The sequence below is a fragment of the Odocoileus virginianus genome, chromosome 33, assembly GCF_023699985.2.
Source record: "Odocoileus virginianus isolate 20LAN1187 ecotype Illinois chromosome 33, Ovbor_1.2, whole genome shotgun sequence".
In the NCBI taxonomy this organism is placed as follows: Eukaryota; Metazoa; Chordata; class Mammalia; order Artiodactyla; family Cervidae; genus Odocoileus; species Odocoileus virginianus.
The window spans coordinates 31,531,474-31,548,306 of NC_069706.1; the positions used below are offsets into that span (position 1 = coordinate 31,531,474).

The following is a 16,833-nucleotide window of genomic DNA, read 5'->3' on the forward strand; positions in this document are numbered from 1 at the left end:
CTTCTGGGTATATACTCAAGAGAACTGAAAGCGGGGACGTGAACAGGCATTTGCACACTTGTGTTCCCAGCAGCATTATTCACAGGAGCCAAAAAGTGGAACCCCAAAGGCCCACTGTCAGATGAATGAACAAACAAAATATCATACATCCATATAATGGAATGTAATTCAGCCTTAAGAACGTTTGAAGTTCTGATACATGCTGTAATAGAGATGAACCTTAAAAATATTATTATTCTAAGTGAAAATAATCCAGACACAAATGGACAAATGTGTGATCCACTCGAAAGAGATTACCTATCAGACTAAGAGACAGGAAGCAGAATGATAGTTCCCAGGGACTAGAAAAAGCCAGCACTGAGAAATTCTTATTCAGTGCATACAGTTTAAGTTTGGGACAACAAAAACGTTCTGGAGATAGGCAGTGATGGTGGTCACACAACACTGTGAATGTAACTAATGCCAGGGAGATTTCAAATGGTTAAAATGGTAAATTTTATATTAGATATTAATATAATACAAATTTTAAAAGGCAAAAATACATCATATAAAGACATTCTAAGAAGCCAAAATCTAAAGCAAACTTTAAAAAATTCTAATACTAAAAGAACTGTTTTCCTATAAATAGCATGCAAATTAGATGCCTATTAAAAACTATCCCTTTTCAATTCAGTTAATTCTAGGTTTTAGCAAGAGACCAAATAATGAAATGAAATATGAGAGGATAACTGAAAAATTAAGGACCAACAGTAATTCTATAAAGCAAATACATATATATAAATTAATTTACTAAAGACACCTGGGTATTTAACTATTGTTGTTATTCAGTTGCTAAGTTGTGTCAGACTCTGGGTGACCCCATGGACTGTAGCCCACCCAGCTCCTCTGTCTGAAAGTTTCCAGGCAAGAATACTGGAGTGGGGGTTACCATTTCCTTCTCCAGGGGGTCTTCCTGACCCAGGGATCAAACATGAGTCTCTCATATCTCTTGTATTGGCAGGTGGATTCTTTACCACAGTGCTACCTGGGAAGCCCAAAGTTATATTTAAATTTACTTAAATCAAAATGGACAAGGCATGCTGTTTTTCTATAATAATTTTCATTTAGAATATATTAATACTATCATTATTTCTGAAAGTTCATAGCATTTCTTAATAATAATCTCACTTTTCCTTTAATTCTCTAGCAAGAGAAAAAAGATGTGTTCCCATGTTACAAACACAATAATTTCTCAAGGTCATACAGTCACCCTCAGAGCCAGACTATAACATTAGAACAATTTCTTGCCTATTGCTGCTTCCACTTCTCACCTTCAATTGCCACAGATATGCTATGATATCCATCACATTCAAAGTGTGTTAGTAACTGGGAGGATCACCATCCTAACAGCCTGTGAAGAAGCCACAGGAGACGAGAGCTCCGGCTTCATTATCAGAACTTTTGGGACCATCTCAGTACTTTTTTTTTTTTTTTCTCATCTCAGTACTTTTGATGGGAAGAACCCTGGAGGTGGCGGAGTCCTGTTGGGCTCCATGGGGAAGGCTGATTCTGTCTGGGGCTTTCTGCTCTCTAGAAATGGCTGCATCTGGATCACTTCCCACAGAGCCCTTAGTCAACACGGTGCATGGAACATTCCCTGCACCCCTAACCCGTGACTGCATCCTCTCCTCTGCCCTTTGCCAGAAAGAAACTGTCATCACACCAATGTATTAATGGTGACCACGCGAGGACACACCAGGCCGGGTGGTGACACGAGCTTCCAGAGCACGAGGCCTGATGGGCGGGTCCTCCCAGAGCCGGGGGCCCGAAAGCCAGGCTGGGGGCCCCCCAGACCATCAGCCAGCTCTGAGACCCCGGTGGGCCGCCTCCTCTCTGACCAGAGACACCCAATCACTTCCCAGGAAAGGTCTTTTCACCTCTCACCCTATATAAAGAGTCAGTTTAAAATAAGAGCAAGATAGACAAAAAAGAAATAAACATTTATTAAATATAGCTATCATGTTTCATTAGTCATCTATTAAATATTCACAACAACCCTGGGAGAGAGGAAGAATAAGAGCAAAACGGAAGTATCCAGGGAGCCTAGGAGAAAAAGAACTTTGAAGGAGACAACACCTCACAAAAAGGAAACAGGCACTCTTTTGGTTTAATTTAAACAGGGGTGTGTGTGTCTGTCTGTCTCTGTGTGTCTGTGGCTGCCTGTCTGTCTGTCTCTGTATGTCTAGAAATGAGCAACAACAAAAAACCCCCAGGATACGATCTGTCATATCAAAACTCAGAAGTCTCCCAAATAAAGAGACCATGAAACAAAAAAATTTCAAGTAACTAAAATGGGACAGTGAGTTCTCTGGAACAAAAAGGGAAATGACCAAAACGACTGTGACCTCCATGTAAGAGTAAATACAAAAATGGCAGATTGCTTTTAATCTTTTTAAACACAGAGAAGAAAGAAAAAATGCACTGAAACACTTCAGAATATGAGCACAGTGTGCAAAGTTTAGATTTCCTTTTATTCAGTATGTTTATCATTCACTGGGCATCTTTTTTTTTAATTTTTTTATTTTTATTGGTTGGAGGCTAATTACTTTACAACATTGTAGTGGGTTTTGCCATACATTGACATGAATCAGCCATGGATTTACATGTGTTCCCCATCCTGAACCCCCCTCCCACCTCCCTCACTGGGGATCTTGACTAAGGGCTGTCATCCTTTGTTTGTGGCAAATTCTCTGCTATTATTTCCTCGGGGCTTCCTTGGTGGCTCAGATGGTAAAGATCTCCTGCAGTGCAGGAGACCCAGGTTCAATCCCTGGGTTGGGAAGATCTCCTGGAGAAGGAAATGGCAACCCACTCCAGTATTCTTGCCTGGAGAATCCCATGGACAGAGGAACCTGGCTGACTTCAGTCCACGGGGTTGCGGAGTTGGATATAACCGAGTGACTAACACACACACACACACACACACACGTTATTTCCTCGGGTATTGGTTCTGTCCCATTTTCTATCTCCTATCCCACACTGAGGCTCAGATTAAATGTATGTTAATCCTTAAATTTCTTACTCTCTTCTGTATGTTTCTCATTTTTCCTCCTGGAACTAAACTCTGGTCTTCTGACTTATCTTCCACTTCACTCATTTTTTTCTTCACTTGTACTTATTCTGCTGTTAAAACTACCCATCAGGTTTTTTACTTTGTTTATAATTTTCATTTATACAATTTCTATTTGCTGCTATGTCACATTTAAAATTTTCTTCACCCAAAAGATTTTCAAGCTTGACATATTTCTTTAAACATAGTAGTGGGAGTTGTTTTATAGTCTAGGATAATTCTTTGCAGTTGTACTTCTGATGTTTCTCATAGTTCTACCTTCAAATGTATGGTTCTTGTTCCCATGTATACCTGTCTTTTACTGGATGCTGGTCGTTTTACATCAAAACCTTGTTTTAAACATGAGCCCTGGTGTCTGGGAACAGTACCTGCCTGGGAGAGCACCATAATCCAAGGATTCACCTTCCTCAGATCCCCCAGATGTTAACCCAGACCACAAACAGGGATATAAGCTGGCTTATTTCTTAATCAGCCTTATTCAATCGGGGGTCTCAAGTTATTGAGGGGAATGGCGAATCTGACCCCTGAATTTTGTGCAGATTCTGTGCTTTGGTTTCTGCCTCTTCATCCCAAAAGGTTTTCAAAACCCAGGTTCATATGGTGAACTGGCAGATGCCCTCAAAGCAAAAGAGATTTCCACTTCTACTATTAGTTCCCTTAAAAAAGAATTTTTTTTTGGCCCACTGTGCAGCTGTGGGATCTTAAGTTTCCCAACCAGGGATCATACCCTTGCCGCCTGGAGTGGAAGCGAAGCATCCTAACCACTGGGTCCCCAGGGAAGTCCCCAGTCCTCCCGTTAAAATTAGCCTCCTCATAACAGATCTTCAAAATTCCTACCAACTTTTTGGTAGTTTTACAAAAGTTTTGCTGTATAATTCTAGAGCATTCTTAGTAGTCCCACCAACTCTGGGAACAACACCTAATTTACAGTAGTCTTTATCTTCAAGAACCATTTATGAATTACCCAGAACTATTCTTAAACTGCAAGGTTACCCAATTCAAAGCACCACAACTAAACAAAGGAAATTTTCTTGTTTTATTCAGCCTAAAGGTGGCACTGACTCCATACAAAGCCAGTCAAGGAACACAAGGGACATCATTAGACTTCTATTCCCTCCCGGCCGACCTCACTTCTCCTTAAGAAGACGGGTTTTTTCCTAAGAGAGATGGCAGCCATGTGTGTTATCTTTCAAGTTTGACCACACACCTATTCTGTGATCCCTGTATGTTCCTGCTACCTTCTGCACAGAAGGTCTGGGGATTTGTATCCCAAGCTCACTTAAGTGGCTAGTCAGAACAAGATTACCTGGGATACACTGTGATTGGCAGAACAGCCAGAACTGCATGGAATAGGAAGGTAAGCAGTTATTCAAAAGGCAAAGCAGGACACTGTCATCAGAGAAAGGGGTTGATAAAGTGTTTGAGGACACAAAAATTATGACTACCAGAGTCCGTTCCACCTTCTTTCCCGTTTTTTCAATTTCCTTACTTCTTCAACTCCAAATGTTTTTTTTTAACTTCATCTTTTGTTTCCCTGATTTGATTTTAATTCTCCTTTATAAGTTTCAAAACTGAACTTAATTGGCCTGTTGCTGTTTCACCTTTTTGTCTTTTAACCTGTCAGCTATTGTTTAAAAAGAAGCAATGCCTTCTTTTACATCTCTGAAAACGGATTCCAGCCATTCTGTAAAATCTTCTTGGGTTTCTTGTTGGAGATCCATTTCGGGGATTAGGTTTGTCTGTGTCCTTACTGTACTGATTTCTTCTACCTCAAAATAAGCCAATAATTAATTCCATGTAAGTGCTTGGGTTTTTTATGGTTTATTTTTGCTGTAACCAGTGTGCCTGCTACTTATTTATTTATGGCTGCTTGCTCCACAAAGCCTGTAGTATATCAGTTCCCCAACCAGGCAGGGATGGAATCCACGGCCCTCGCAATGGAAGCATGGGGTCTTAACCAGTGGGCCGCCAGCGAAGTCCCCATGAGAGTGTTTTCATTTGACCATGCTTCCACTTTTAATTTATTGATCCTTGCCATTAATGCTGAGCAGCACAATTAAAGAGATTTTATAGTGAGTCAAACAGAGCTCTATAACATTTTGACATAGGCCATCCACTCTAATGAAAAAACGAGACTCTAAGATTCCTGATTGTGTTGATTTCTAAAGTATTACTAAAATTTCAAATTAAGTAATACAGCTTCAAATTAAGCTTCAGGTCAGATTGTTAAATCAGTGGGGGAAGAGGGGTCATAACTCTGATCTTGTTTTTTTTTATTACATTTATGTCTTATTTCTTTTTTGTGATGCTATAGTTATTTTCAACAAGCATTTTTCCATTTCAGTCCCAAAGCTTACAATCTTAGATCAAGAAGAAAATTCAAGATATTTTAGTGCAACCTCTTTGTTCCATTATATTAGAAATGAGAAACCCAACCCAACAAGATTAGCTGTCTGAATAAAGTCATAGAGACAGCTAATTTTATAACCAGGGACTAGAATTGTATCTCCAAATTCCAACTTTCATGCACAAAAATAATCCAAGAAAGGCACGTTAAAAGGTGATTAGAACTATACTACTAGGCAATCTTTCTAAGGCAGCAAATTAACTGGCACTTAGAAGCAAACTGAAGCAAAAGTATATCCTTTCTGTCCAAAAGGCAAATACTAGAGGGACACTGAAGGGTACATATGAACATCAACAGCACTTTCTGAAATAATAAAGAATATTGTTCAAAGAAAAAAATATGAATGATTTGCAGACCAATTGTCTAGATGAACGCCTAACTTACGTCACAAAACTCTGCTGACAGGCACTGTCAGGCACACACATCACCATTAACAATGACAAACAGCCATGAGTCTTTTAAGCAACACTTTATTTTAGTAAAATCCAAAAACCAAGATCCATGGTCAGCTAAGAAGAAATGGATTTGAACTCAGCCAGGCACCAGGCTCAATATTTTCTTCTCAAAAATTTCATTTTTAGCTGTCTATAGGCAGTTTAAGTTCTCTATTATTTTTACTTATAAGCAACTACGGTCCACACTGTACATTTAGTTAAGTATGGTGAAATAAAGTTTACTATAAAAACAGTAAGTTTCCGAACTCAGTGTTTTATTTCTAGAGCCATAATTACTAAACTGCAGATACCTGGATCAATTAAAACTGAGAAAACATTAAAAATCAATTTACATACTTACCCCTAGGATATTGGCCATGGAAGGCTACAGACAGTATTTAGGACAGATAATATGGTATTCAATTCTGCAATTAAACAGGCTTAAGAGTTAAAAAAAGGGGGGGGGAATACTTTAATTAACCAGGAAAATCTTCCACTGAAACTTAATTTTTTGACCTCCAATCCAACAAAATGCAGCATGGCTTTCCTGTGCTGTGGTTGCTTTCACTGTACCAGTATTTAGGATGAGTTATCTCTTCCTTGGTTTTTTTTGGTTATTGTTTGGTAGCTTCAGCTGGTAAAGAATCTGCCTGCAATGCAGGAGACCCCAGTTTGTTTCCTGGGTCAGGGAGATTCCCCTGAAGAAGGGATAAGCTACCCACTCCAGTATTCTTGGGCTTCCCTGGTAGCTCAGAATCTGTCTGCAGTGCATTCGATCCGTGGGTTGGGAAGATCCCCTAGAGGAGGCACGGCAACCCACTCCAGTATTCTTGCCTGGAGAATTCCATGGACAGAGAAGGCTGGCGGGCTGCAATCTACAGGGTCACAAAGTGTCGGACACAACTGAGTGACTAAACACACACACACACACACACACATCTTTTTCAGTTGTCTCCATTATTTGAGATCTAGTCTCAGGTTATTTTTTGTTTATAAGGTTAGCTAAAGCTCAAATTTACCAATTCATTTAATTTTACTAAGAGCCATGAAAGCCAAACTTCAGCAAAACTGTGACTAAAGGCATCATTACAGTCTTAACTACACTCATCTTCAGCGAGAAATGCAAAATAACTTTCAGTATCACCCAATTAGAAGAACAGTAAAATGGAATTTCAAACTTTTACAAAATTCTGATTTTATAAAAGTAATTTTTTTTAATGAAGAGAACTAAGAAAAAGCTAAAATTCATCATCTAAGATACTATATATTTTGTCTTAAGATGGTGCCTAAAATAAAAGGCAAGGACCTAATAGCTGAATCAGCTGATTTTATCCTAAACAAGATTCAGTTCCATTAAAATTAGTATAGGTTATCATGTAATATTACACACTGGCAATCTATTAGGCTGCCTAAAAATTTCTACCTCTGAAACTGGTATTTAATACCTCTGTGTTCTAGCTATAATATCCTAAAAGCTAAAGTTGTTTTTAGGAGAGAAAACTCACTCATCCCTAAAATGTCAGTATATATTTAGTGAAATTACTTTGGGTTGTGAACAAAGATTTTATAAAGATCTTTAATTTTTTTCAGCATAGTACCATTTGTTCTGGGCTTCCCAGGTGGCTCAGCAGTAAAGAATCAACCTGGCAATGCAGGAGATGCAGGTTCGATCCCTGGGTCCGGAAGATTCCCCTGGAGGAGGAAATGGCAACCCACTCCAGTATTCTTGCCTGGGAAGACAGAAGAGGAGCTGGACAGAGGAGCTTGGAGGGCTACAGTCCATGGGGCTGCAAAGAGTTGGACACGACTGAGCATGCACGAACCATTTGTTCTAATTATGTCCACTGAGCAGTTTCTAAAGAAAATGTATTTACAGTAATTCATTGACTCCATTAGTTTAACTTCTGAAAGATCCCAAGAAGCTAACTTAGTATCTTGACATGTTTATTGTGACAGCTGCCAGACACATTTTACAAAGCAGACCTTTTCTAACATAAGACTAGTCGATAACTTAGAAAGTAAATTGCCCACGATCACAGAATTATTGTATTACTAGAGTCTCATCCATTTCTGACTGCTCTTAATTCCCAAGTTCTTTTAAACTACACTATACACTGTACCGGAGAAGGCAATGGCACCCCACTCCAGTACTCTTGCCTGGAAAATCCCATGGACGGAGGAGCCTGGTAGGCTGCAGTCCATGGGGTCGCACAGAGTCGGACACGACTGAAGCAACTTAGCAGCAGCAGCAGCAGCATACACTGTACACTATAACCCAATTTTTAACATTTTTCAAATTCCACTACCCACAATATTTAAATTTCACTGTTTTCAAGGACTGAGGTAACTCCTCTACGTAAGGTTTTTAGGTTTAAGCACTAAACGTCACCCCTAAAAAAGTTTAAAATTCTCAGCCTAAATTTTTAAAATTCCCAGCATTCCACAATGCTAAAAAGACAAGAGATATTTTCATTATCCCTAGGTATTGCCTCACAAACACTAGGCAAAGGAAAATATAGCGCACATCATCCACCTTCTTAACCAAGTGTTCAAAGTAACTGCAGTCACGGGACAAATAAGCATCATGCCCACCCAACAAAACACAAGAACACTGTGATATTCCTGTCCAAACTGCACTGGACAAACCAAAGTTGAGAGTTATTTTATGAAATGACTGCTCTGTACCCTTCAAAAAGGCCAAGGGCATGAACATCAAAGACAGAGGAACCGCTCTACAGTGAAGTATATTATAGAGATGGGACAACTGGATGAGGAGTGTGATGCTGGGGATCCCCCAGCGGTTCAGTGGTCAGGACTCAGCTTTTACTGCAGAGGCCAGGGTTCAATCCCTGGACAGAGAACTCAGTGTGCTGCTGGGCGCCCTGTGCTACATACAGTGGTGTTTGGCAAAACACGAATGGGCTTGCAGGATGAAGGCTATGTGGGAAATTTTTGTTTGTTTGCTCTTCTTATAATTATTTTGTTCAAAGTGTTTCAAAATAATTTTTAAATATTTAATGCATATTAATTAAAACATAGGCACTAATTAAAATTCCTCCTACTTTTGCCTGACTTCAAAGGAGTTCTAACTTTCTTGCTTTTGCAGTGACAAGTGGAGTATTAGAACTGGGAGAGTGAAGAATGTTACACTATAATTACTGATTAAAATTTGTCCCAATTAGCTAAATAAAATTGGATTTTTTTTTCCGCTTCTTGCATTTTAAGGAAGGAGTGATTAGAATTTCATGTCAAAAGTATAAACATGCACACACAACTTTATCTAAAGATTGTCAGATAAAACTCCTACAGACTACGTATCAATCAAATGGTTTATCAGGGTCTTTTAGTTTCAACAGTAGTGCATTTGGGTTTGGGGACAGGTCCTTGATCCAGTTCTCCACAGTGAGCACTCATGACACCGGTTAATTCAAGATGGATCAAGACTGATTTTTAAGTCAAGGCTTTTAAGTTTTTACAGTAGGCTACGCTTACATTTTAAGATCTGTTAAGTCACTTTGGTTGTGTCCAACTCTGCGACCCTGTGGACTGTAGCCTGCCAGGCTCCTCTGTCCATGGGATTTTCCAGGCAAGAATACTGGAGTGGGTTGCCATTTCCTCCTCCAGGGGATCTCCCCGGCCCATGGATGGAACTCAAATCTCTTGTTTCCTTCATTGGCAGGCAGGTTCTTTACCACTAGTGGAAATTCTTATTTTCTGCAGTAATAAAGTTTGTAATTTTATCAGTAAACATCAAGTGATCTCTCAAGACAAAACAAAATACATTGCAAAGGTCAGGATTTGAAATGATCTCCAAGTGTTTACTTTCATACTTAAAACATTATACCCTCTCCACCCTATTTCCAAAAAACTGTTGAGACAGCTAACAAAAATAGTCAAATTTTTTCTTTTTTAAAAAGCCAAGAGAGACTTCCCTGATGATCCAGTGGTTAAGAACCCGCCTTTCTATGCAGGGGACATGGGTTCAATCCCTGGTCAGAGAAGTAAGATCCCACATACCTTGGGGCAACTAAGCCCACACACTGCAACTAAGACCCTTTGCAACCAAATAAATACATAAAATATTAAAAAATAAAAAAGCCAGGGAACTTCCCTGGTGGTCCAGTTGTTAAAGACTCCAAGCAAAAGGTCTGAATTTGAGCCCTGCTCAGGGAACTAAGATCCCACAGGCTCCATGATGTAGTCAAGTAAGTAAAATAACTTGGAAAAAAAAAAAAAACAGGTGAAGGAAAAAATGATAAAAATAATTAAATGGAGTCAGGGAAAGAGGATCTTCCCCAATAGTGGATCACAAGTTCAATACTGAGTTTCACACTATCCAGAACACTGTCTTTGTAAAACAAACACATACCTTATCAACTATTCAGGAAAATCCACAACTTTTCTCAGCACTAGTTTGAAATTTTTCACACATGTATAAAGTATACTTTTATACTGATAGTCCAGAGTTTTTTTAAAGTGGCAGCTTTCTCTACCAATACACAAAGAATGTACTCCTTTTACTTTACTTCAAGTTTAAAAAACATTTGGTTTACTTGTTAACCTGGCTCCCTTGTTTTTTTCTAACTTTGTATGAATTGGAGGAGGAGATGAAAATCAAGTAACTGGCCTAAAATTCCATCTCTTCTCTTTTTAATGTATTGTCCACAGAAAGCAGGGAACAGAGCCAAGCAATTATGAACGGCAGCTTTGGAATCAGGCCAAAATTCTGAATTAAAGGCCTAGCTCCAATATTAGATATGGTTGGCTGTGGGATTCTTTAATCCCAAATCTCCTAGTCTGGAAATGACAATAAATATGTGAACTTAACTCACAAGGTTCCTATCAGAATCTGTCAAGTACCTGACAGCGTGCTAAACATAAGCATTCAATAAACTGAATAAGCACTTAATTTTAAATTTAATTAAATCCCTTATTTCTAAAACACACATATACGGGGACTTGTCCAGACTCTGCTTCCACTGCAGCGGGGGGCCTGGGTTTGATTCCTAGTGGGGAAACTAAGATTCCACACAGCAAACTAAGATCTGTGCAGCAAAGCCAAATGAAACAAATCACAGTCAAATCCCTAGAGACAGAAAGTAGACCGGTGAGTGCAGGGCTGCAAGGAAGAGGGAATGGGTTAATGGGCAACTTCAGTTTAGGAAGATGAAAAAGTCCTGGAGCTGGACTCATGATGGCTGCTCAACCCTGTGACTATACAAGCTGCACTTAACGCTGCTTTGTGCCGTGTATATTTTACCACAATTTTTTTTTTAATCACTATAAGGAACTATCTGAAAGAAAGAGGTTTTCATAGTGGAAATGGCCGACGCAAATTCTTCACAAAGAGACAAACTCATTTCTCAGCGGTTTCTCTGCTATTGAGAGGTCTGTTCAGATCCATCTAAATTCTGCCCCAAGGAAATTGATACAAAGAAAAAGCGACGACCCAGCAATTTCACTAAGTATGCACACAAAAAGCTTGAAAACAGGGAAGACTCAAAATACTTGTACAACAATGTTCATGTTGCAACACTGTAATGTCCAAAAGGTAGAAACAATCTAAACGTCCATCAACAGAAGAACAGAAAACAAAATGTGGTGCATCATACAATGCAGTATTATTCAGCCATTTAAAAGAAAAGGAGTGACATTCTGATACATACAACACAGATGAACCTTGAAAATATTATTCCAAGTAAAACAGCCAAACACAAAAGGACAAGTATTGCATGATTTTACTTACATGAACTATCTAAAATAAGCAAATTCACAGAGACTAAAAGTAAATTAAGAGATTTCCCAGAACTCTAGGGAAGAAGGAAAGGGAAGTTACCACTTCATGGCCTTCTATCTGGGGCAATGAGAAAGATTTTAGAAATAGTGGTGATGGTTATACAATGCTGTGATTGTAATTAAAGGCACTGAATTTAAAAGGCTTAAAAATGCTTTAAATGGAAAAAAAGGAGAAGAACAGGAGAAAAGTGGGAATCTACCGAATTTCCCTAAACCCCTTTAGGCACTTTTCAAACTAATTCCAGTAGGAGGGTCAATCTCTTTGCACTTTCCTTACTGATAAAGTGGGCATTTTACATGTTGTCATCCTCCTTTGTCAAATTATCATTTCAATAAACTAATCTAACCTAAGTGTTTAAGACTGAGGCCAAGAACACTTTTTAATTTTAGTTCAGTTCCACTATCTCATTTTAAGTTAATTTTGGTCTGAAAATTCAATCGAGACAAAACTCTGTTCACATTTATGTTATAGTCAATACTAAGAGCTTTTTCTAAATATATCAAATTCTTAATAATGAACAAGAAATAAGCAGTTTTCTCAGGTATCATTTAACCGTCAATTTCTAGTGAAAACACTAAGGTGAATGAGACCTGACCACAATTAAGACAGCTAAACTTTTCTTACCTTCTTTAATTGCCCAATAAAAACAAAGAAATTCCAATTGCCCTTCAACACATTTATGAGTTTCTATCTCAAATATGTCAATAGCCTGGGGGGCGGGGGGGTGGCGGGGAGAAGGTACTGCCTTGAAAACTTGAACGATAGCTGAAGAAAACTGGTGGAGGGATTCTGTGTTGGATAACCAGTTCTAAAGACTATTTTCCAATTTTAAGTTTACTAATTACAAGGCAGACATTAATCTCCATTATAGATATTCACATTATAGACAGTTGTCTACTAACCAGGGCTCATTTTAACCAGATACCCCAAACAGGACCAAATACTTGACTATGCTCTGATTCTACAATTATACCAGAAGACAATCACATACAGGCTTCCCTGGTGCCTCAGATGAGAAAAAAATCTGCCTGCACTACAGGAGACGGGGGTTCAATCCCTGGGTCGGCAAGATGCCCTGGAGATGGAAATGGCAACCCACTCCACAATTCTCACCTACGAACTCCCAGGCACAATCACAGACAGTACTTTAAGGTGGGGGAGGGGGGATGTATTTCCTTTGCCATCCTACAAAGACAAAAACACTTTGTCAGAGGGGGAAAATCCCCAAAGAACAATTCCTGCCCTCACAGAATTTATATTCTCCAGTCTGTGGAGATTAACCTTGTAATCAGTATAACAGGGATTGGTATCTACATGCAGTTTTTATTTCCTTAGAAAATTCAATTTCTGTAAAGTATTAAACACAGTATTTAATTTTAATTCATTCAATCTTCAGAACAACCCTAAAAGAGAAACAGTTTCTATTATCATCATCCTTTTTTAAAACAGGGAAACTGGGATACAAAGATGTGAAAGGGAATTGTTCAAGGTAACACAGAGGGAATAATTTCAGAACCTATGTCAATAGGCACCCACTAAGCCATACTCCGTCTCACTCAGTCGTAAATTCATTTAGCCTCTGAAGTTACACTTTTTAAATAACCGAATTCTTTTAAAGTCCTCCGTAATTTTTCAACTTACAACCAAGGAATATGAGTCAATCTGCCATCAACTCTGACAATCCCTATGCAACTTTTTCTTATTTTCCCACCAGGTGGAAGTGGGAGGAGCAGAGGAGGAGCATCAGAGACAGGCGTGGAGTATGGAAGGCAAGGATCGCAGAGACAAAGAGGGGAAAAAAGAAAAACCAAAACCGGGAAAGCTGCATCTGGGAGCACTCCAGTGAAGGAAAGCCAAGAAAGAAGAAACTGCTAAAAAAGAAAAAGAAGAGTATTAAGATGCATTCAGTGCTTGTGATTTATACACCTAATTTTTACACACATTCTCTCAAATACTAATTCTTAGTTTTACTGCCCCCACACAAGTAGCCTCAGCTACACATTGGTTAATCGAGGATTGTTCTTCATATTGGGTTTCCTTTGTGGTTCAGCTGGTAAAGAATTCGCCTGCAATGCAGGAGACCTGGGTTCGATCCCTGGGTTGGGAAGATCCCCTGGAGAAGGGAAAGGCTACCCACTCCAGTATTCTGGCCTGGAGAATTCCACGGACTGTAGAGTCCATGGGGTCGCAAAGAGTCCGACACGACTGAGCGACTTTCACTTCACAATCTTCACACTGCCATACTGCCACTTAAGCTCACTGATTACAAGGAAACCCAACTCTACAATTACAGTGAACAACTGATTAATTAATTTCCTACCTTCTTTTAGTAACAATGAATAAGCTTAACTCAAATAAATGTAGACAACTTTTGAAGAAAAAAAGTATCAATGTAAGAACCTTTGGTAAATTGCTATTAAAAAATTCTTGGCAATTATCTTTCAGGTGTGTGCGCGTGCGTATTCAGCTGTGCCTGCCTCTTAGCGACCCCATAACTGTAGCCCACCAGGCTCCTCTGTCCATGGGCTTTTCCTGGCAAGAATACAGGAGTGGGTTGCCATTTCCTTCTCCAGAGGATCTTCCCAACCTAGGGGCTGAATCGAGTTTCTTTTGTCTCCTGCATTAGCAGGTGAATTCTTTACCTCTGGGCCACCTGGGAAGCCCATAACTCAGGCAGATTACCTCTAATACATTTCAGGAAAAGTTAAATATTAATACTATTCTCAAAGAGAATTACATCTCAAACAATTCTTCAAAAAAAAAATGCTTTCCCTTAGACATACATAAAAATCACTTGATCAGCATCTGTTTAAGCCACTAAGACAATTTCATGTTAGTTACACCACAGCAGTTATGTGAAGAGGACTACAATATTTGAAAAATTCATATTTTCAATGAAGAATGAAACATGACAGAATTTAACTAGGTGGAATGCAAGGTAAATAGCTGGTCACCAGTAATAACATAAAAGGTGAAGTGTCTGGTACTTTTTCAGTGTTCTGATTTACTTGAGCAGAGACCTTGTCTTTTTTATTTTATGTTTTGGAACACACCATCGATCTAAGGATCATCCAAATAAAATGACAGAACATTACTAGAAACTAATCCCACTCCCCTTATCTAATTTAAGATTACTTACTTTCCCAAAACAGAAATCCACTATACTAAAAATTAAAATCATTCTCACCAAGACTTGTGCCCCAAGACAATGAAAGCCAAAGCCTACGCTTCAATGACAAAGTTTTTGTAGTCACTTTCTTAAAAGTTAGTCACATCACTGGTGCATGGAACTGGGGGTGGGGGGGAAGAGTTGGGGAGTTCCAGCTGCTCTGCCTGCCAAGATAAACAAAAATTCTTAACTCCCTGTTTGCCAAGTAATCTACAGTAAGCAGTCTGAATTACTTTGATTCTTTAAGATCTTTAGGTTCTTTAAGATCTTTCAATGTAAGGAAAAGCATGCACCTAGAATAAACTTCCCTCACAACTTAATTTCATACCAGAGTGAATAGTTCTCACAGTGTTCCTCCTCAGAGCAGCAGCCGAAGCATCAACTGCGAACAGGACAGAAATGCAAATTCTCCAGCCCATCCCAGACCTGCAGCATCAGGATGTCTGGGGTGGGGCCCAGCAACTTTGTTTTAACAAGCCCCGCAGGGAATGCTTGGGCTCTGAGAACCGATAGCCTAAGGTCTAAGAGTCAAAAAGGTTCAAGTTTTACTGGCTTGGTGACCAACAGGTAATCACCCAGCTTCTCTAGACTTGTTTCTCTTCTAAACAGTGGAATCAGAGGGTTGTTATGGATATTAAATAAGAAAACCACGTTAAGTTTCTAAGAGCAATGCCTGACATATAAAGACATTATTCAAGCACTAGCTGTCGCTACTAATATGAGCTTTGACGGCTGTAGACTTGGAAGGGGAATAAAGACAAAGACAGAAAAGGCTTAATCCCTACCTCTCCAGGAGTTTAAACTTAGTGACCAGGCCAAGGCACGTGTACACAAAGCAGAACCAACCAAACTCCAAGAGGAAATAGAGGGGCAAACGAACTGACCGTAAGAAGCAGCAACAAATTCTGACCCAACATTATAAGAGAAGGCTTTAAAGAAGTGACTGCATATGAGCAATAAGAGTTCCACGGCCTCAAGGGAAGAAAAAGTCATTTCAGCCTACAGGTGTGAGCCAAGATCACAAGAAGCAGGCGAAAAACGAAAAGTGCACGGTAGCAGATTGCAGTAGCTGGAAAACGGACCAGGAAAAAATATGCTGCAGAACATAAAATCGGTCACCTCAAATCCTGGGGCTTAGCTGGGGGTGGGGGGAGGGATTGGAGGCGCGGGTAAGACCGGCCTCCGCCCGGCACTCTAATGCACACGCTCGTCTGCAAACTAAGTTCCCCTTTTGTTTTCTGAGCACCCAGAGAGCACTTTTACGCACAGCGACCCATCAAGCCATTGTCTGCAGCAAAGTTGAACGCAAAAAGCTGAGAAGCGTGCCCGGAGCCCCGGATTCCGAGGAGTGGGCGCTACTCCAACTAGACCCGATGTCTGAACATTCTCAGACTCCAACGAGCGTAAAACCATGAACACTTTTTTTTTTAATCGCTTTATTAAAAGGCAAAACTTGGATAAGCACAAAGTCGGGAGGAACGAGGGCAGGGGTTTTGCTTTTGGGGGTTCGTTTTCTTCTCTGAACCCCCTCTGGATACTGGCCGAATCCCGATGGCTTATTTTCCCAAGCTTGCAGGCTGAGGTTTTCCTTCCGGTCATTGTGTTTATTTCCCCCAAAGAGCAAGGCCCCGCGGGGGCAGGCGCGCCGGCCCGGGCCCGGGACAAAGCCCACTCCCGAGCTCCACCTGGGCGCGGGCAGGGGCGGGGAGGGGCGGCGCTTCGCTGCCCGCCCGCCGGCCGGCCGCAGTTACCAAGCAGCGCGGCACCGCCCACCCCCGCCGCCCGCCGGCCAATCCGGCGCGTCTGCTGCCCGGGCGCACGAGCCCCGGAGACACCAGTCCGAGCGCGACCCCACGGCTGGGGCCTGGCACCGAGCGCGCACCCGCACCGCCAGAGCCGGCCAATCAGCGGGCCGGG

The 16,833-nt window shown here is 40.4% G+C and overlaps 1 protein-coding gene across 6 annotated transcripts in view; it reads right to left on the bottom strand.

Moving 5' to 3' along the window:
- The window catches only part of GTF2I (general transcription factor IIi), a 79,560-nt gene that overhangs the window by 61,973 nt on the left and 754 nt on the right, over nt 1–16,833 (bottom strand). The window lies entirely within an intron of this gene.